Source organism: Dromaius novaehollandiae, chromosome 2 (genome assembly GCF_036370855.1).
Source record: "Dromaius novaehollandiae isolate bDroNov1 chromosome 2, bDroNov1.hap1, whole genome shotgun sequence".
Taxonomy (NCBI): Eukaryota; Metazoa; Chordata; class Aves; order Casuariiformes; family Dromaiidae; genus Dromaius; species Dromaius novaehollandiae.
Genome location: NC_088099.1, coordinates 48,390,468 through 48,409,358, shown reverse-complemented (window position 1 = coordinate 48,409,358; position 18,891 = coordinate 48,390,468). Strand labels below are relative to the sequence as shown.

At 40.8% G+C, this 18,891-nt stretch overlaps 1 long non-coding RNA gene across 1 annotated transcript; it reads left to right on the top strand.

Moving 5' to 3' along the window:
• On the top strand, positions 1-9,680 carry LOC112979681 (uncharacterized). Its single transcript, XR_003258244.2, has 4 exons — positions 1-1,350; positions 1,848-1,986; positions 8,000-8,143; positions 8,293-9,680. It is a non-coding gene; the product is annotated as an uncharacterized LOC112979681 (long non-coding RNA).
• Positions 9,681-18,891: the final 9,211 nt, after the last annotated feature.

The following is an 18,891-nucleotide window of genomic DNA, read 5'->3' as shown; positions in this document are numbered from 1 at the left end:
GCAGATGTGGATCCAAAGTGTTTTCCACATGAATGTTCCTATGTTGCTCCTCCTCCCAAATGTGTTCGCACATTGGTCCCGGTCTCTTAACTTTTGCAAATATTCAAATGCCAGAAAACCTCCAATATGAGTGTTCATAGGAGAAGAAAAAAAGATCAAAGTACTTTGAGTGAAAATTACACTGAGGTTTACATGCAATGCAACAATAAGACAGAAGAACTATTTTGATATATGTATTGTATTACTCAACGGAACCATTAGCATGAATTTTCAGAAGTAGCATTCTCAGGTCACAGTTGTTTAACACTGATCTGGATCAGGAAGTCAAGGTAGGGACTGAGCACATGTGACTTGTATGAAGTTTGGCACTGATGCTTCCTTTTTCTGCTGCAATGCTGATTGTTCATTCTTCTCACAGAAGTAAACAGTCTTGGGTGATTCTGGGCTGTTTCCAGTTAGCTGGCCTCTTAAAACAGAGTTTGATCTTCCCAAGACATGGAAATCAAAAAACTTTGGGAATTCCAGATTCTGTTTAGTAAGAACACAAAAATCCACCAGCTGTGCACTGCTGATTTATAGCAGCCACTTTGAGCGACCTTTACCTAAACAAACTGCAGAAATCCTGCAAGAGCAGGGCACGAATGTTTCCTGCAGCCTGGTGTGTCTGCGTAGCCGGTAGGTGGCAGTGGATCAATCACTTGATCACCAAAGATTGGCTTGTACTCCAAAATTAGTTTGGAAATGATGGGGGGTTGCATTTCTTAGGGGTGTGTAAATGTAGATTTTCTTATAAGCTGAACATTAGGTTTGTTCAGAGGAAAAAGTACTGCATGATTTCCATATGAAAGACTACATCAGAGATAAATAATCCCTTCCGAATCAAGAAACATTTTGTGCCTGAAAATATATGCTATTCTCTGACTCCTAATCTGTAAACAAGAAATGAAAGATACCAGTAAATGACCTTCAGTATTTTGAAGAAAGTTTTTGCTGATGCCTGTTGTCGAAGGGTTGTCATTCCTGTGTCCAGATCTGGTCTTGCAGACACTGAATGCATGTGCCTGTATACATGATAACATGTGCAATGCAGCCCTATGGGTAATGTTAGAGGCACTGTGAACTGGTGCCTATGGATCCTATAATGGGGCTTAGGATCCTTATTGTCCACATTCTGGTGGTGGCAATTGGTTAGCATGAGATGATTTGTCTGGCCCCTGTCATCTATCCCAATTATCTTCTCTGGGGTTTTCCATTTCAGAAACACAAGGCAGCAGCTACTCGCCACCCTAACCTGAAGCATTTGCTGTTCAGTATGCTGGTGATGGTTCATTTCCGTCTTCTCTTTCCCAGGTGTGCTTGACCTGCTGTGAAAACTCAGATAGCTTTATATGACTGGACTTTTACCAACTGTTTGCTAGGATGTAGCTTAGCATAAACTCTAGTCACTTTCCATTTTGGGAAAGGGGATACTGAGGAAGCTGGTGAGGTGGGAAGAAGGGTATTTTACACCTTTTCCTGTGATTCACAGTAGTTTCACTGAACAGCAGTACTGGTTGAAAACCCTCAAAAGTAGTTCAGCAAAAATTGCCAACATTCAAGGCACTTTTCCCCCTTCAAATATATAACATAGAAGAGTGTATTTTTACGGATAACCACTTGAATAATATTTCTGACAATGCTTATGAAAAATAAGATCACAAATCTTTTCTTATTGGCATAGAGAGTGTAATTTTGAGAAAAAGGAGGACATTGAAGAAGGAAGGAAAAGAAAAGGATGGCTAGATAAGTTAGCTAAGATTGACCAATTCCTTTGAATAACTTGGTGGCGCCTTTTTCTAATCACCCAGGTGAGAAGCCTGCCTGCCTCAGGAACTTCTTGCTCTCTCATCCAAGTCACAGAGGTACTCCTGCTGTATACCTGAGATAGGTGACTTTCCACCTCAGAACATCTCCGATGTTTTCATGCCCCTAGGTGCCCATGATAAGGTGAGCAGCCTGATTTGATTACAAACATATTTTAAACAAGTTAGCAGGTCTACACAGCCCTGTTCACAAACTCATTTTGACTCCCTAAACAGTTTGCCATTGACACAGTTGGGAGGTTTATTTTTTCATTCTTTTTCCAGTGAAAGTTATTTAGTGCTGACTATTTGGGAGCATAGTGCTTCATCAGTAATTTCTTCTCTAGCAGAAAAGAAGTTACTCTTACATTCATTGTTCCCCTCTACACATGCCCAGATTACAGCCAGGGAATGGGGTGTACTTTTGTGACAATTTCAACCAGTCTCTTTAGAAAAGTGAACTTCACTCTTGTAGGAGAAACATACGGGAACATACGCTGTTTTTCTGATATGATCTATACCTCACCAAGACCTACGTGTAAAGTACCAGACCTCAAACCTCTTGGGTTATCTTAGTGATATCTCATCAGCAGCCTCTTCATTTAATCAGTTCTGTGAAAGCATTAATGAATAGACTTTCAATAAATTTGTTCTTAAGAGTTATGTGGTCATCAGGTAGGCTCTGTATATAGTACTTAACTGCCCCACATGAAGAATGCATATAGAAGAGGTTTTTGTCTGTGGTAGGGAGAAGTGAACCCTCTACCTACAAATGAAGATTCCTAAATATCTAAGTGGTGAACTATAGAGATCTTCAGTGCTTTAAATAAACTGTTAATTCTCTTTAATAAATTTAGTAAGACAGCATTACTGAGATTTAGACACGGGTGGGAGGGGTCAATGAACTCATAATGTCTTTATAGTTATAGTAACTTTTATTCTAAATAACATAATAAATCCTCTTCAGATGTTTTAACGCAATGTTTCCATGGATTTCTGTGACATTTCCAATCCTATCTGACTATGCCTCTGACCCTGAAGGATCACTGAGCTTCAGGTTAAACACGTGGTCAAAGGAAGAATTTTACATTGTGTGTCACTAGACTTTTTTTTTTTTTTTTTTTTTTTTTTTTTAATAAGACTGGTTTTTGAGCTGAAAGCAGCATGGGGTACTGCCACTCGGTATTTTTAACCTGGTGGCCAGTTGCCAGTAATGATAAGTTACAAGCAAAGAAAAGACTGGGAGGTTTTGGCATTTGATAAGAATAAGTAATGAGAGGACAGATAATAGCATTGGTGTGTCAGGACACAGCTAGAGAATTGTAGCCAGGACCAAATCTTCCCATTCCTAACTGCTTTTTATTTGAGACATCTTAATTTTCCCCTTGCTTTCTGTGTGATGCATTAACTACAGTCCATGGTCTCCTGGAGAACTGTGACTGGAACAGCTCTCTGCCCTCATTAGCTCCCATTGAGTCGATGACAATTCTCCGAAGCAATTTTGTAACATTAAGATTTTAGGTTTAATACCTGAAGCGGTTGAATTTGAGGGGCCAGGAGCAAGCAGTGAGAGTCAGTGGCTGCAATAGCAGGCTGGGTACTAAACTAGAACTAAGCGTATTTTCCGTAGCCATCCGCTGGGCTTCTGCGTGAAAGCTGAATTGGGGCGCCAGAGCCTCTGGAGAGACCCGTTCTGAGGGAAGCACCTCCGCTACCTGGGGGAACCCTTCCAGCAGGTTTCTTCTGATGAAAGCTTTCACAAGCAACCTGCAGTAAATCTTTATCCTGCTTAGGAATTCCTCCTGCCTCTGAAAGTCTGACTTAAGCGAAAGCAATTACTGTTGTTAGCAGACTGCACAAGAGGCCATCGGTCAGAGACTGCTCCTGTCTTGGAGCCAGGCCAGCAGCGCATTCATAGGGACGCAGGGACCGTAGTTTGCTGTACACATCTCTTGCTTCGCCCAGCGTCACCACTGAGGCCTCTAGAAGCCTCCCTCATAAAGATGCTTTATATCATCGGAAACAAAACCGATGGTAATGATTGAAATGATTAGTAAGTAATGTTCCTTTCCTCTTGGAGGGTCACAGTTTACTGCTGTGCTGTATTTGTCACCTGCAACTTCTCAGAAGAATCACGTGTTTAACACCAAGCTTGTCTCCAGAAGTTTTTTCACTTTTGACATGTTTAATTAAGTCTGGCCATATCTGCCGTACTTTCTTTCCTTGTGCACTGTTTTTAATACAGAATTGTTGCTTCCTACAGTTTCTCACGCAGCTTCCTAAATTATATAATCTGTGCAATCATATTTTATTTCTGAGAGTTTATAAATTAGTATTTCAAAAAGATGGGTAGAAATAGAGAGCCTGCTCCTTTCTGAATTGAGTGTACCTGATTTTGTTTCTCTTGCTAAACTCTACATAGCAATTTTGAAATTGCAGTTTCTGGTGGCAGTGAATGTAAAGACTTTCCCAGGCCTTCTTGCTAGGATTTTTCATATTTTAGTCAGAGCATGTAGATATCAATATATAAATGTGGGAGAACCATTATGATTTTGTCAGTGCATATGTTTCCAGTTCAGAACTTACCAGGGAGGTGCAGAAAGTTATGAATCCGATTATTTAGTAATAAATTTGTCTCTTCAGAGAATGCCACCATTTTTGCTTTCACCTTGAAGCTGGCTTTGTCAAGTTAGCTAACCTGTCAAGTTAGCTTTGTGTGAGGGTGAAGAAATGCATTAAAGGAATTGTCAACTCCTTCGCCTAACATAGGAAAATAATATATCATCGTGAACGTGCACACAAAAAGAGTTCAGAAAGACATCCAGAGCAGAGTAAATGTTATGTACTCTCATAATTGTGTGTTATTGTGCTCTTTGGCTCATTCCCATGAACATTAATGTCAGAAGCAAGTGGTACTTGCGACAATGGGGTTGTTTGGGATATCCTTGTAAGGAGGAGATGTAATGTTTGTAATAGGAGAGGAGAAGACTGTAAGTTTTTCTGCAAGTGTCAGTATAAAACCATTCATTTTGTTCTTTGGCTAGTATGGCCAAAAACTAACGTTCTGGAGGAGTCCCTGCCATATCTGTTATAACCCTGGAATGCGACTAAGCTGTCACAGATAACTACAAGATGTCATATAGCCTTTATATTTTACCCACTGGCTTTGTTTTTTAATACTTTCCATATTCTTTAGTGCTTTTACCTGTCATGGTTCAGAGCTTTGACCCAAATAAATATTTAGAAACCTAGATGCCTTGTCTTAAGCTTCAAACTCCATTGGCTAGAAATGTGTCTTGATAAATATCTTGAGTTTTGTTCAGCAAGGACTATCCTGAGAAAAGTCTTTAATATTTCAATAGTTTCATTCTGTGTAAAACAGGCTACCTGTGTTTCTAATATATGAGTTCAGTGTGAAGTTCTGAGCAAACCTTTTGCTTTCACTGGTAAATACTGATTAATGCAGTCTATATTTTTATTGGGAAATTTTTGAAGAATTTCTAAATGTGACATTTTATTAGATAAAAATCTTGGAGCTTGTCACTGTTTCATTTCACTACTTAGAGAGTGAAAAGTAAACTTTTTTTTTCAAGAGGCTGGCTGGCTTTTTATCCCAATGTAAAATCTGTACCTTAATGTATACTGAGTTCATATCTGTCATTTACTAAAGTGTGAGGGAGGGACTATTCAGGTGTTAAGACCCTGAGCGCAACCTCTCCTCCCCCTGCAGGGGTCTGGCTGCAGGTGCTCACGGCCAGCTGTGATATGGCTCAGCTGTGTCACCTTGCATCATGCTGCTATCAAAAGAGGTGTGTAAAAAAGAGGTGTGAGAGTGCTGGTGGGCGGCGGCGGCGGCGGCGGCGGCGGCGGCGGCGGCGGCGGCGGCTTTCTTTTTTGCTGCAGTGTTGCTCAGGCTCTTTCCACTTGGTCCTTGTCTGTGCTACTTTGCAGCTGTGCCTTGCCTGGCTGTATATCTTGCTCATCCTGGTCTGTGACTTCACTTTCTGGCTTGACCTTGGACCTGCCTCTTTTCTCTGGGCTTGCCTGGGGATCCCTGGCCTGGTGGCTGAATCTGGTTAATGTCAACGGCCTTGAACTGCTCTTTGTATTTGTGCTGAGGGGCTGCATCCCTCCATGGGTGAGGCTGCTGTCCTGTGCCTGCCTCGGTGTCACCCATGGCTCCCCTTGCCTTGCAGAGCTTCTCTCCTGTGGCCCCTCAGTAAGAAATGTGAAGCCATTATGGTCAGGCCAATAACTTGACTTTGCAGACTGAGTAACCAACCCTAAATGGTGAGGAAGGCTGCATTGGACCATCTGTTGTTCACTCTCTGCATGCCGATGTGTTTTACAGTTGACCACCCTTATGTATCTTGAATTTGTCTGGTAGGCTATTTTGAAACCAAAAACTGTAGGGGGAAAGCCAATTTTCTTTCTGGTGTAATAAAAAAAATTCTTATTTTAGTCAGAGCATATAGATAATAATATTACAAATGTGGGAGAACCATTATGATTTTGTCAGTGCATATGTTTCCAGTTCAGAACTTACCAGGGAGGTGCAGAAAGTTATGAATCTGATTACTTCGCTGTGGAGAGGAGCTAATGGAGGCTTATTTGGAATTCAGAATTATTTAGGAGAAAAAGTTTTCTTTCCCACCCATGTCTCTTCAAAGATTGCCACCATCAGTCAGTTATATTAAGCTTGCTTGCAGCATGGCAGAGATTAGACCAGTGTCTAGCCTCAACAGAAAAAAATAGTTTAATTTGGTACTGTTTATTTCAGCTGAAATAAAATGGTCTCAAACTTTGACTTTTCTTTTAAATAGTTTTGGGGCATCTGAAATGTCCTCTCCAGAATATGAAAAATCCTGATAACATACATAGTTAATGGCATAAATGCAAATTCCAAACATAAAATTATTAATAAATATATAGACTACTTTGTGTTTGTTCTTGCAATGCTTCAGTTTGTTGCTGTGGATGAAATCCAGTTGGGAGAAGACTTGCTTAGAGTGGAAGGTCTATTGGGATCCTATTCAAACACTTGCATAAGCACCTAGACTTCTCATGGCCTTTTACCAAAACTAGGTTCTGGACTCCTATATTCTGCCTATGACCAAGTGCTATGCAAAACTGGGGAACATCTGTGTTTACTTTTTCTTGACAATCTTTAGAGTAACTGCAATGGTTAAAGAGGAAAAGCTTCTCAAATTCTGAGTCTAACTTACTCTGTCTCTAGAGAATTTTACCTCCCATTTGCCATAAATCAATTTATAGTGACATGCCTTGCAGATGGTCTACCAGCTACTAACATTTAGTGAAGCTGTCCGTATATCAGGCATGCAGGTTCCAGAATATAATAACCAGTTGCATTTGCTGGACACTCAATTAATGGAAACACTGGGTTGATTTCTTGTTGCATAATTTCATGAAAAGAGAGCAATCGGTTCCACTGCACTCAGGCTGTCATTTCAGGTTCAGCACTAGACCCAAGGTGTCTACTGGTGTTTTATTTGCCTATATTTTATGGGTCAATACTGTGTCTTTACCTTCTAATGTGATTAACATAGTGCCAACAGACTTGGATCAAACTGAAATCAGATCTCAGATCTGATGAAACTGAACAGATCTCAGCAAACAGATTTCAGCAAAGATAATGGAAACTGGGTTGCAAAGTGAAGAGGAAACAGAACTTGCCACATTAAGCAGGGAAAAGGCCAAAAATGTTAACTGGTATTGATCGTTATGGTACAGGCATATATTAAGTGTACACAGCAGACAATCATGGCACAATTAGAATTACAGAGCTAGCCCCTCACCTCAATTAAAGGGAAACCTGGTGTAGGCGATGTGAATAAAGAATAAGGAAGGGAACTATTCCCTTTCCTTTCATCTTATGAAGTGTTTCTTTCTTTGCTTCCATGGACTGTTTAGTCAGGTTGTTCACTTGCCTTGAGATGAAGTGCTCACTCTTTCTATCTTTCCTCCCAGAGAGCCCCTGCTAAATAACAAGAAGAGAAAGGGGAAAACTGGGAAGAAATCTCAGAGAGGGCAAAAAAGGAACAAATTAAACCTCAATTGCTATTACATGTTGCAGCTCTTCTGACTTCAGTGAGCTTCTTCAGGCACTCTCCACTAATCTATTCTTGATTATCCTTTAGAGCCAAAGTGATCTCCCAGCACCGCTGAGTGACTCATTGGAAGAACTGGAAAGGGCCTGGATGTTGTGACTTCTGCACTAGCTCCTCAAATCTCTGTTCAGCTCCTTTCTAAATGAGCTTTGGAGATCCACCCACCTAAAGAAGGTACTTGAGCACCACAAAACAGCTGTTTCTCACCAATGTCCATAACTTGTTTATCATCAGATTCTGTTATATGTAGAAATGTCTTTCATTACTCATAATGCTGGAACAAAAGCTAGTAGATCATCTTGTCACTTTTCATTCCCTTTCAGTATCATCAGGAATCATCATTTCTTGATGGGCTGTTGACTTTGTGGATGAAGGAAGGATGAACTTTTTGATACAGAGACACCACTGAACCCAGTGTTCAAAACTGAATTAAAATGAAAAGGTCTCGAGTGCTTTCTGTGTTAAGTTAAATTGTCCAGTTGACTCCACGCTTATGCACTGATTGATGTTTGATGACGGGACTGACTGACCTTATTTGCCTGTTCATACGATACCTTGCCCATTGCTGGTTAGTGAGAGTCTCTTCCATCCCTAAGGGCAATGGCTGACATATAAACAGAATCACAGTGGTGCCCAGTGACAGGACAAGAGGGAACGGGCACAAAGTGAAATACAGGAAATTCTATTTAAACTTAAGAAAACACTTTTTACTGTGCAGGTGGTTGAACATGGAACAAGTCGCTCACAGAGGCTGTGGAGTCCCCATCCTTGGAGATATTCAAAAGCCGGCTGGACACAATCCTGTGCAACCTGCTCTAGTTGACCTGGCTTGAGCAGGGGGGGTTGGACCAATGATCTCCAGAGGTGCCTTCCATCCTCAACTGTTCTGTGATTCTGCCAACATACATCAGAGTGTAAATACATATACATATATAGGAGTGAGACTTGTATATTCCATATGCAACACTGTAAAAAGATCGACCTGTTTAAACTTGGAATAATCACATATACATAAGAAATGAAGATTAATGTGCAACTGTAGAGTGGATGAGAGTACCTCTAAAAGATTGACCAAGATGATCTGTGTGAACTAAATGCTAAGTTAAATTTGGGCTCAAAGTCCAGAGAGTATGTCTGAAGCTACAACGTTCTTGGCTTTATATGCATTTTTAATACAAAGTGACTGAAATTTTGCAAGACCAGCTGATTCATGTGTCTTGGATGTTTTCTTCCACCTGTTTTTGCAAGGTTCTCCCAGAGAAAATCTATTGTCTTCCAGTTTTAGGGACATATGCTTTAGCCCCTGTTGTGGGGGTTAGTTTGTTTTTTATCCCAATTTGGATTATTTGCCAGTGGTTCAAATTTTATTTACTGCTTTGTATCTAACCTTTTTGATGGAACACGTTCCTTTGGTGTGCGGCAGGAACGAATAACTGGAAACTGAAATCAATGAATGGCTCCTTATGGTAAGTATAGAAGCATATTCAATTATTTGCATCTTAACATTTTTCAGACTTGTTCCTTTGGGATATTTCTAGAAAACAGTATATCAACTTTGGTTTAAGTTCATTAGCTGGGTGTGTTTATTAAAATGAGCGCTGTTCCATCTTCCTGTGTTTTCAACAAAGATATCACAGTTGATTTGGTTTTGTCTTCAAGAAAATCAAAACTTTTCTACTGAAATCTTAAATTTCTCTAGCACCGGACCAACATGAAATTTGTGTCTTAATGTCAAGTGTGCCCAGTGTATAGACCAATTGATCCTACTTCTCACTTTATTAATAAATCAAGGGTTTTGCAGACTTAGGGATTTGGAAATATGGACACACATTTTGTCGAGGTAAATTAGAAAAAGGCATTCTTATAGGCTGAAACTTTTCTTCTCATATTAAGACTTACATCAACTTGCTGCTGAGCTGTACTGTGTACTTATTCAAAATCTTGTGGGTGGTAAGGTGTACTTTTGGGCACCTGACAATTTAGTGATTTTTTTTTCTGTTACTTTGGGAACAGGGGTGCATTCCTGACACGTAACTGAGTTTGAAACAGTGAGGACCTGAGAACTCTGCTTATACCTCAGAGCAGTAAATGTTACGTCGGCATTATAGCACATGGTATGCAATAGGTGCTCCATACACATCCAGCTCTCCTTAAAAGTTTGTGAGCTTGATCACTGAAATACTGTGTCCTTAGGAAAAGGAGCAGATATAAATATATTTGCTTAATTAGCGATCTGTGATTCTGCAAAAATTCAGTCCCAGCCATACATGAGCAAAGGTGCAGAATGGACTCTGGCAACAACCTCTGTATCTCCAAGACATTCCATTTGAGGACAGCACCAGAGTTTGTAAAAGTCATGAAAGATTGTTGTGCCCACAGAACAAGTTGTTCTTGCTAAGATATTCTGTGTCTGGACTTGACTGACTAGTGAATAATTAAAAGGGAGGGAGTTTATCTGCCATGATCATTTGGAGAAAAAAATCCTACTCAGACTTCGGGGGTTTTTATGATGAAGTCTTATGCAAATATTCTGCTTATTAGCGAGATCCTGTAAGATGTTCCCCACAAGTTTGGAAAATGATTCTCCATTTCAAATTGATCCTCTTTATTGAAAAACACAGAAGGATTCTTGCAATATTGAATTTCTAACAGGAGGTTTGTATTGCATTCAGGTGGTGATAAACTTCCTTTGAAAAGCTGTCAGAGACAGCTATGGCTGAATTATTTGAGTGGTTTTAAGCTATGAGTGCAAGTCTACATCCTGATATGAAAATACTATCCTAAACATTTTCAGGAGTTCCTGCAAAAAAGTCTAAGGTCTGAAGGGATTGTAGGGGGCTGAAATACTTTTACTCTTGAGTTTTTCCACTTTCCGCAGTTAATCAGCAGGGGTGAAGAATGTGGTTTTTTGCTGAATCCCATAGTCCTCCATAGGACTGTGGGGGGCAGGTATTAAGACAGGGATGGTATTTCCAGGGGATGGTGTTGTCTTTGTTCTGGTAGCTGCTGCTCAAATTAATTCTGTTATGGGAAGAATCAGAGTTAGAAATAAGGCACCAGCAAACCACCAGCTTACGTGGACCCCATGTAGAGTGGCATGGCTGGAAAAGCCACTCCTCATCCTAACTTTGTGGAACGCTTTAGGACGTGGCTACTAATTTGTAGACGACTCCTTCTTCTAAGTCTAATCCTTCCCTTAGAACTGGTAATGCCAGGTGAATGGGAAACCTCTGATACAACTCCTATGAAACAGCTGGATCGTACAGAGAAGTCTGGCCCACCACAGCAGCACATTTACCACAAGCTATTTCAGTATGCAGGAAACAGTACACTTTTGACATACAAAGATGGTAATTTCGCTTGCCCTGTTTATGATCTGTTAATACACAGTTATAGGTTTGGATCTAGTCATCTTGCACAGAAATTGACCTATGAGTATGAAAACATACCCAGGTCAAAGTCAATAGCTATTTTGTTATGTAACTGGCTACATGTTCAAGGATGGCTGCTAGAAATGTTTCTAAAGCAACAGCTCCATTAGATGTATTGTGTGAAACAAATGCCTCTGTTGTAGAAATTCTGGTTTAGTACAACAAAAAAAATTTTAATGTGTGTATAGGTACATGGGGGAGAAATACAAGGAAGGTCGCAAGCAGCTGTGGAAATGTGTGATGCTAGATTACTGAGACAAATTAAGTTTTTTACTCAGTCTAAAATGCTAAGGGACTTGGAAATGTGAAGAAAGTATTTTGGCCCTTATAATGATGTGCTGCAGCTTACTTCCTGGCAGAAAAAGAACCAGTAAAGCACTTCTGAGTAGATGCTGACTGCTGGTGGAGACTTTGGGGAAAATACAGTTCATTCCTACTCAGCACTTGCCTTCTTGACTACAGTAAGTAATTAAGTTGCAGTGGTCTTTTTAGTGATGTGAGCTATGCACAAGAGACTCAAAGCCCCAAATCCAATCGTGTGTGCCCTCCTGTTTCCTGACTAATCCTATAAGGTGCAGTGGGTTGAATGCATGATCTAATAACTGAGTCAGCTCACTCTTCTACAGTAATGAATAATGAAAGCCCACTGAAATGAAGAGAAAGAAACTCATTTGCGAAGGAATAATACAATAAAACAGCTAAACTGGCAAGCTGCCGATTGGGGAATCAGATCTTGTAAGCAGCTGTGCTAAGTACAAAGTAAATCGACTGTGCTGCATGTACCTACGATTGCTGAGTTTCTCCTACGTGCTCCCTCTACTGCCCATGTCGATAGGAAGTGGCGCAGGGATGTGGTTTCAAATAGCATATCATTTAGAAATTTTGGGTGCAGAACCATTTAGAAGTGGAAACACCTGCGATTTGCTCACTGGCCAAGGAAGTTTGTAAACCACCATATCTATGCATATACCCTACATGCCAGATATATATATACATATATATCATGTATATAGCATATATACAGCATTTGTAAACTACCATATATCAATACAAAAGTAAAAATAACTCTGGGTTTATAAAAGGAAAGAAAAGGTACGCATAGAATTTCAGAAGCCAAATATTAGATCAGTTGTTAGACTGTAGCTGCAGCCCCCAAATTCACTTTTTCACAAAATTTTCACCAGCCCTTCCCCCTTCTCTGCAGTGAAAACATCCCTTCTCCTACCGACTCCCGACTCCCTACCCAGCACTACACAACTTTCTCCTTGCCCCAGGACTTAAAATCCTCCATGCCTTTTGCAGCTGATCTTCTCCTCTCACACTCCTCCCAGCCCCTCTGAGCCCTTGACTCCATTCGTGCAGGAGCAGCTGGCCCAGACACCAAAAAGGGACATTAAATACAAAATGCAGGTCATTCTTCACTGCAGTTTCTTCACCTTCTGCTTTGGCAGCAGCATGATGATGCTCTCTAGCAGCTGGCACAGTGTACCATACTGCAGCTCCGCAAGACAAATCGGGGGCCAAGGCTCTTCAGCTGTTTTTGAAAGGCTAGGGATGACCTTCCTAGAAAGGAAGTTCAGCTAGTGCTGTGGGACTGTCTGTACCAATACTTCTAAAGGATTATGAACTTGGCAATTTTTAGGCAACAAAATCCATTCATTGTGAAATTTTGTGTTGGTGGAGGAGACTGGAGACTTTGTAGGGATGTGTACATCTGCAGTCACACATATCTTCGTGGTGCATGTAACTTCCATATTCAACAAGCAACAAACCTGCAGGTGTCTGCTCCTGTGCAAATAGCAGAGCTTTCTCTCATATATAGCTCAATTCAGGCCACTTCTTAAGTGAAGAACATTGACAGGATGAAAACATTTCACCCAGTTCCTGCCCAAAATCAGTCTGATGAAACTCTGTGACAGTCCTGTGTAACAGAGAAACAGACTCCAGTGAGTGTGGAGGCATCACTGAAATATTAGCAATATTTTCTTTTAAGTTGCAAGGCCATTTAGGCACAATATCGCTTGCTGTTTTTGAACAGCATACAGGAACTTTGGTCTGAATATTGCTGTACCACAATAACAGTAAGGTTCCTGACTGTATACATGTAGAGTAATGCAACTGGGCAGGCACCTGATGGTTCATTTGCTGAACCAGGAGACAGTTGTGTAATTCCTGCCTTGGAGGCAAGGCCTCTGCTCTGCCACCAGCTGGGTGAAAACCTGTGAACTCTAAACACCAAGAATAGGAGGGAAAGAGCTGTTTGTGGCTGCTGGCTGTACTTAGCTGCCTTGTCACCTTTAGGGTGTGTTCTTATCTAAAATGGCTCCAGATGAGGTGCAATTCAGTATGAACATATTCTCTGTGATAAGAGTCCCTGCCACAGGACTGCAGTACCTAGAGGTTTCAGAGCTACAGTGATACCTTGGATCAGTGATAAGTTTATAATGCTTTGACTCCTGAGATTATACTTATTTAGATTCTTGAATATCCTACTGATTTATTTTGCTGTTCATTGCCTGACAAGCCACTATTCAGCAGCAGGTCACTAGGCCTGGAGAGAGCAGTGCTGGTGTTTGAGGAAGGGTGCGACGACAGATACCTGTTACAGGAGGTTTCTTCTGAGTCCTGTTCATTACTTGCCACCAATGGGGAACAAATTCGCCTCTGGCTTGTGGTTCAGCTATTGTTTTTTGGGATACAGTGGGTTAAACTCATTCCTACTCTAACTCCGGAGAAGTCAGTGGAGGTTCAGCCGGGAATAATTAAGAGCAGTGTTTAAACTTCAGCAGCCAGAATTAGAGCAACTTGCTTTCCAATGGGCTGTGTTGCTGCTGAGGCTCATTCTCTGTATGCCAGAACACAGTGACTGGGGCAGTTTTTGTCGGATCATTCAGGATGGGACTGGAAGGGAGCAGGCCTCATGGCTTTGGGATAACCTTGCTGGGTTTTCCAGCAAGCGGCCTTTTTGTGATGCAAAGGCTCGGTCCAGTAGGAGCTGACCAAGTCACAAGCACCTACTTGCTTTCTGTAAGTCATCATATACCTTGTCATTATCACAGCCTATGCTGGATTTGAACCAACACCATTACACTGAAGGGCTTTTATGTCATAGCCAGATCCTGACCTTTCCAATAACTTGTACCCTTTACAGGGGGAACTGGGAGATCTTTAGCCCTGTGCCAGCTATTGCTCCAAGAGATATTAGCATCTATCTTGTGGTGAGGTCCTTCTGGGATTTTATTTCATTTCACTAACAGTCTTTCCTTTCGTGTTTTTTTTTAATGCAGAACAATTAAATTTGTATGTGCAAAGTGCAAATCTGAGCTTAGCTGTCCATTGCATCCTTAAACAGCCAAGACAGAGCACCTATGAACACATTTGGCACAACATTAGTTGCTGATACCAACACTGGGTAGAGAGAGCACCCTCTCACGTCTCAGACCCCCCTGCCCTCCTTGGATGTCTGGCAAGGGGAGCTGCACCAGCCACACAAGAAGAGCTTTATCCCTCCTCTACTTCTTGTGTGTCTCCACAAGGGATGGGTATACACTAGTTCTTAACAAATGTGTTTTCCTTCTTAGTTTATATTAAGATCTATAACATGAATCACAACACAGTTCTGGTGCTTGTATTATACGCCTACTCCATACACCTACAGCTATTTCACGACAAATCAGCTCACAAATTATACTTCTCCCTGCTACTTTGTCACACTGATACTGGTATTAGAATGGTAACTTATTAGAAGACTGTTTTTTCTGATCCAATAACAGCAACAACACCAATAAGAGAAGTGCATGATGTCTGATTGATAGCAGCCAAATCTGCCACTGATTTTGGGGAGGGCAGGAATAAACTAAGGGTCAATAAGACATTAATTTCCTTGATAAAATTAATTACAAAAGATTTTTTTCTTTCAGTTAAAGGATGAAGCTTGTCACAGGGGCTATTAAATTGTGCAGTTCTTCTGTGTATGTATTGTTACTTCTCCTGATGTTTCCCAAAGACATCACATTTGGGTGGAAAATACATTTGTTCCAGTATCAATGTCTTCCTACGGGGTAAGAAAAAACAGACATACTGTATCATCAAAAATAGCATTGCCTGACAGCCTCTAAAAGTATACATCACACATTGCTAGCTATTTTAAATAGCTGGCTGAAAGAAGAAAACCTCTCCAACATATTTCAATTATAAAGTAATGACACATTAACATTTTGCGTAAAAGAAACAGCTCCTCATCAGGAGAAAGGTATAATGAAGATGCTAAGCATTTCTTAGCCATTTTGAACAATGGAACAGAGAGATACCATTAGCCTGCTCAGAACCTCTGAGGATACATGCTCAGGAAATGCCCAGAGAGAAATTAAAGGAATTGATAAATGAGATACTCTGTCACCTAGAGAGTGCTGCCAAGTTATTATACAAGCTCAAAGCTTCCATTAATGACCCATGATCAGACCATAACACTGAGCAAAGATCAGTGCTGAATGGAAAAGAAGACCCTACAGTTCATCAGATGCAATTCTGTACCCTACCCTTATCTGTGAGTATCTGCATTTGTTTCAAAAGAGTCTTTTAGCATTTGTACTGGAACAACTTGAGAGAACCACGAGGGCCTTTGATTTTCCTCTCATCAGCCTTGTCTGGACTTTGGAGCTGGGAGGAAGTGCAGCCTCCCCAGGTATTCCAAGTGGCAAGATGAGGAGAGGAAATTGAATGTTGCCTTTCCTTACTCTATTCATTCTTCAGAGCATCTGGCCAATTCTTTTAATTGTATATTTTGAAGGAATGGTAGCTTTTCTTCAGGGCTCATAACAATTAGCATCTCTTTTGGAGACAGTGTGGCCTAACTAGTAGGACACAGGTAGTCAATCAGGGAGTGCTTACATTATTGGCAAGGCTTTTGACATGCTGTGAGACCTTCAGCAAAAGACTGTCATTTCTTCTCTATGTATTTCTTAAGCCTTCAGAACACAGATCATCCCTTAATATAAAAATAAATGAGTATATCTTCATGCATAACAGTTTTGTGGTTGCAACGAATAGTAGGAGGTTTTTGTTTTCTTGCTTTTGTAATCACTAATTCTATGGACCTGCAATAGGGCTTACTCCATATACAATGCAGAGTATGAAAGAGCCATTAAAGGTACATAGCTCTATCCTGGAATGATAGTAAACACATGGGACGCAACTGTGCCTTTGTCATGCCAGTAGTTATTGCCAGACTTTCCTGATCTGGCTGAGGCAAGATGAATGGAAAATAATGTACTAAGTAACTTGACCAAAAATCATGAATTTGCTTTACTAGCGAAACAAGTGCTCTGTATTTCCTATAGAATGGGTAAGAAAGAAACTCACTGTTTTAAAAATGAAGTCCCCTGAAACTGTATACTGCTGTAGTATTAAGGAAAGCATTGGTAATTTGGGAGAAACCATTTTTTCTGTGTTTCTATGTCCCCCTCACTTCTCCAGCAGTGGCAGAATCCTGTTTTTTGCCTCTTGTTATTATCCAGAGAGCGTGCAGCAGAGTTTACTGTCAGCACATGAAGGTTTAACAGTGAGCTGCAAAACAGAATAACCTGGTCATGCTCTTTTGCTGTTTCACATCTCTAGATGTGTTCTCTGGACAGCATCAGAAAACGTTGGTTTTGTCTGGAAGCGGCGATGTGAAAGGCTTATTGGCAATACCATAAGTTTGCTTTCTGTTTGTACAACTGTGTGATAAATTTACAGGAAGCTCAAGACAGGCATAAACTATTCTTTATAGTTGTATGGGAATACTTCTCTATGCGAATCATCCATTGCAGAATAGAAGTTACTGTATTTCAGAATAGCTATTGCCCTTTGGAAGTAGAGACATAATGATTTGGAAAACTGTTTTATTTTTTCTGGGGTAGATTGTACACAGAGGTAGTTATCCTGATACAGATATCACTCTGCCACTCAGTTTCACCAGATCACATGAAGAATAGAATAATAACATGCAATAAGCAGAGAGATGCAATCCAATTCAGTCAGGACAGATCTATGGGGATGACCCTTTTGGCATGTAAGTTGAGCCAGGCAGAACTGGCAGGTTGTTCTCTGGCATCATATGAGAAGACAGGAGACATGTTACCTTCCTCACCAGCAATCTTGACTCTGAGCTATACATTCAGTCCTCCTACCCCTTTATGGTTAGAATAAAATCATGAGGGTTTCCTATTTAGATTTCTGTAGCACTAAGAATGGGAAATGTTTTCTATATTCCCGCCTGAATGAATAGGTAGATCTTTATGAACAGCTAGAGGATACCTTTGGGTAGTGGTCACACAAAAATGTAAAAGTAACGACATTTCAAAGTCTCCTTGTGATGTATATTCCAGCCCTTATCTGCAAAGTGTGTACTTAAAATGTCTGTATAACATAGTAGTAGACGCCTGTCCATTTTTACAGCTAACTATAGACACAGGGCAGATTCTTAGCTTTGTTCTTTATAATCATTTGTAGATTTTCTTACATTAGTACTTGGCTGCATTTTTGAGTGTTTTGTTTTTTTTTTTTTGGTCCAGATTCCTTGTTAGAACCCAATTATCTTTTTTACTTTCAGATGAGGGGTTATCTATATGTGGAGGAAAAACACAACAAATGCAATACTATCTGAGGACCTGACAGACGGTGGAGACAGAATTGTGGACAGATGTTGAGCTCCTGAATTATAATTGTGGCTTTGGTGATTCCTCAGGGGCAAGTTGCTTCAGTTTTCTTCCTTTTGTTACCCTTGTTTGTAGAGCTGCAGGGATGAAAGTGTTAATGGATGTAAAGTGCTTTAGAAATGGAAAGAGTTATCTAAGTGCTGTTGATATTTTTGTTATAGTAGCAACTCCAGACTAAAGGGAGTAAACTCTTCCCTTGCTATGCTATAGCCAGTAGATAAAATTAAATGCAGACCTGTCACCTTCCCCAGTGCTGGAGTTAAGGGTTAGTCATCCCTTACCCACAGGTTTCCACAGCAATTTTTTGTTGTCATGCTTCTAAAGGGAAGAACTTTATGAGGCAGAATTCAATAGGCTTCTGAAAATAGATGTGTGCAGGTGGCAGCGTATTTGGGTTGTGAACTGTTTGTGGATAATGAATTACACTTTCCCTTAATATTGAGCTCGTGCAGCATCCAGCGGGGGGGCGGGGGGAACAGAGAGAGAGAGGATACCTTCTAATTATTTTGCGATTCTCCGAAGAATGCGCTTGGCAAGATATCAACAGGAATTAATAAACATTAATAAAACTTGAAAGCAACAGCGAAAAGTGTTTGATTCAGAGGTGGTCAGTACTCACCTGCTGCCACTCTGATTGATGTGTGCTCTCCATGGCTGGGGGCTGCCCGGGGAGGAGGGAGAGCCCACTTTGACGGGGAGCTGCAGGGGGCGGCCCTGGCAGGGACATGAAAGGCTCACCTTTCTCAACGCGCCGTGTAACACTGATGGAAAATGACTTCCGTTAGCAGAACAG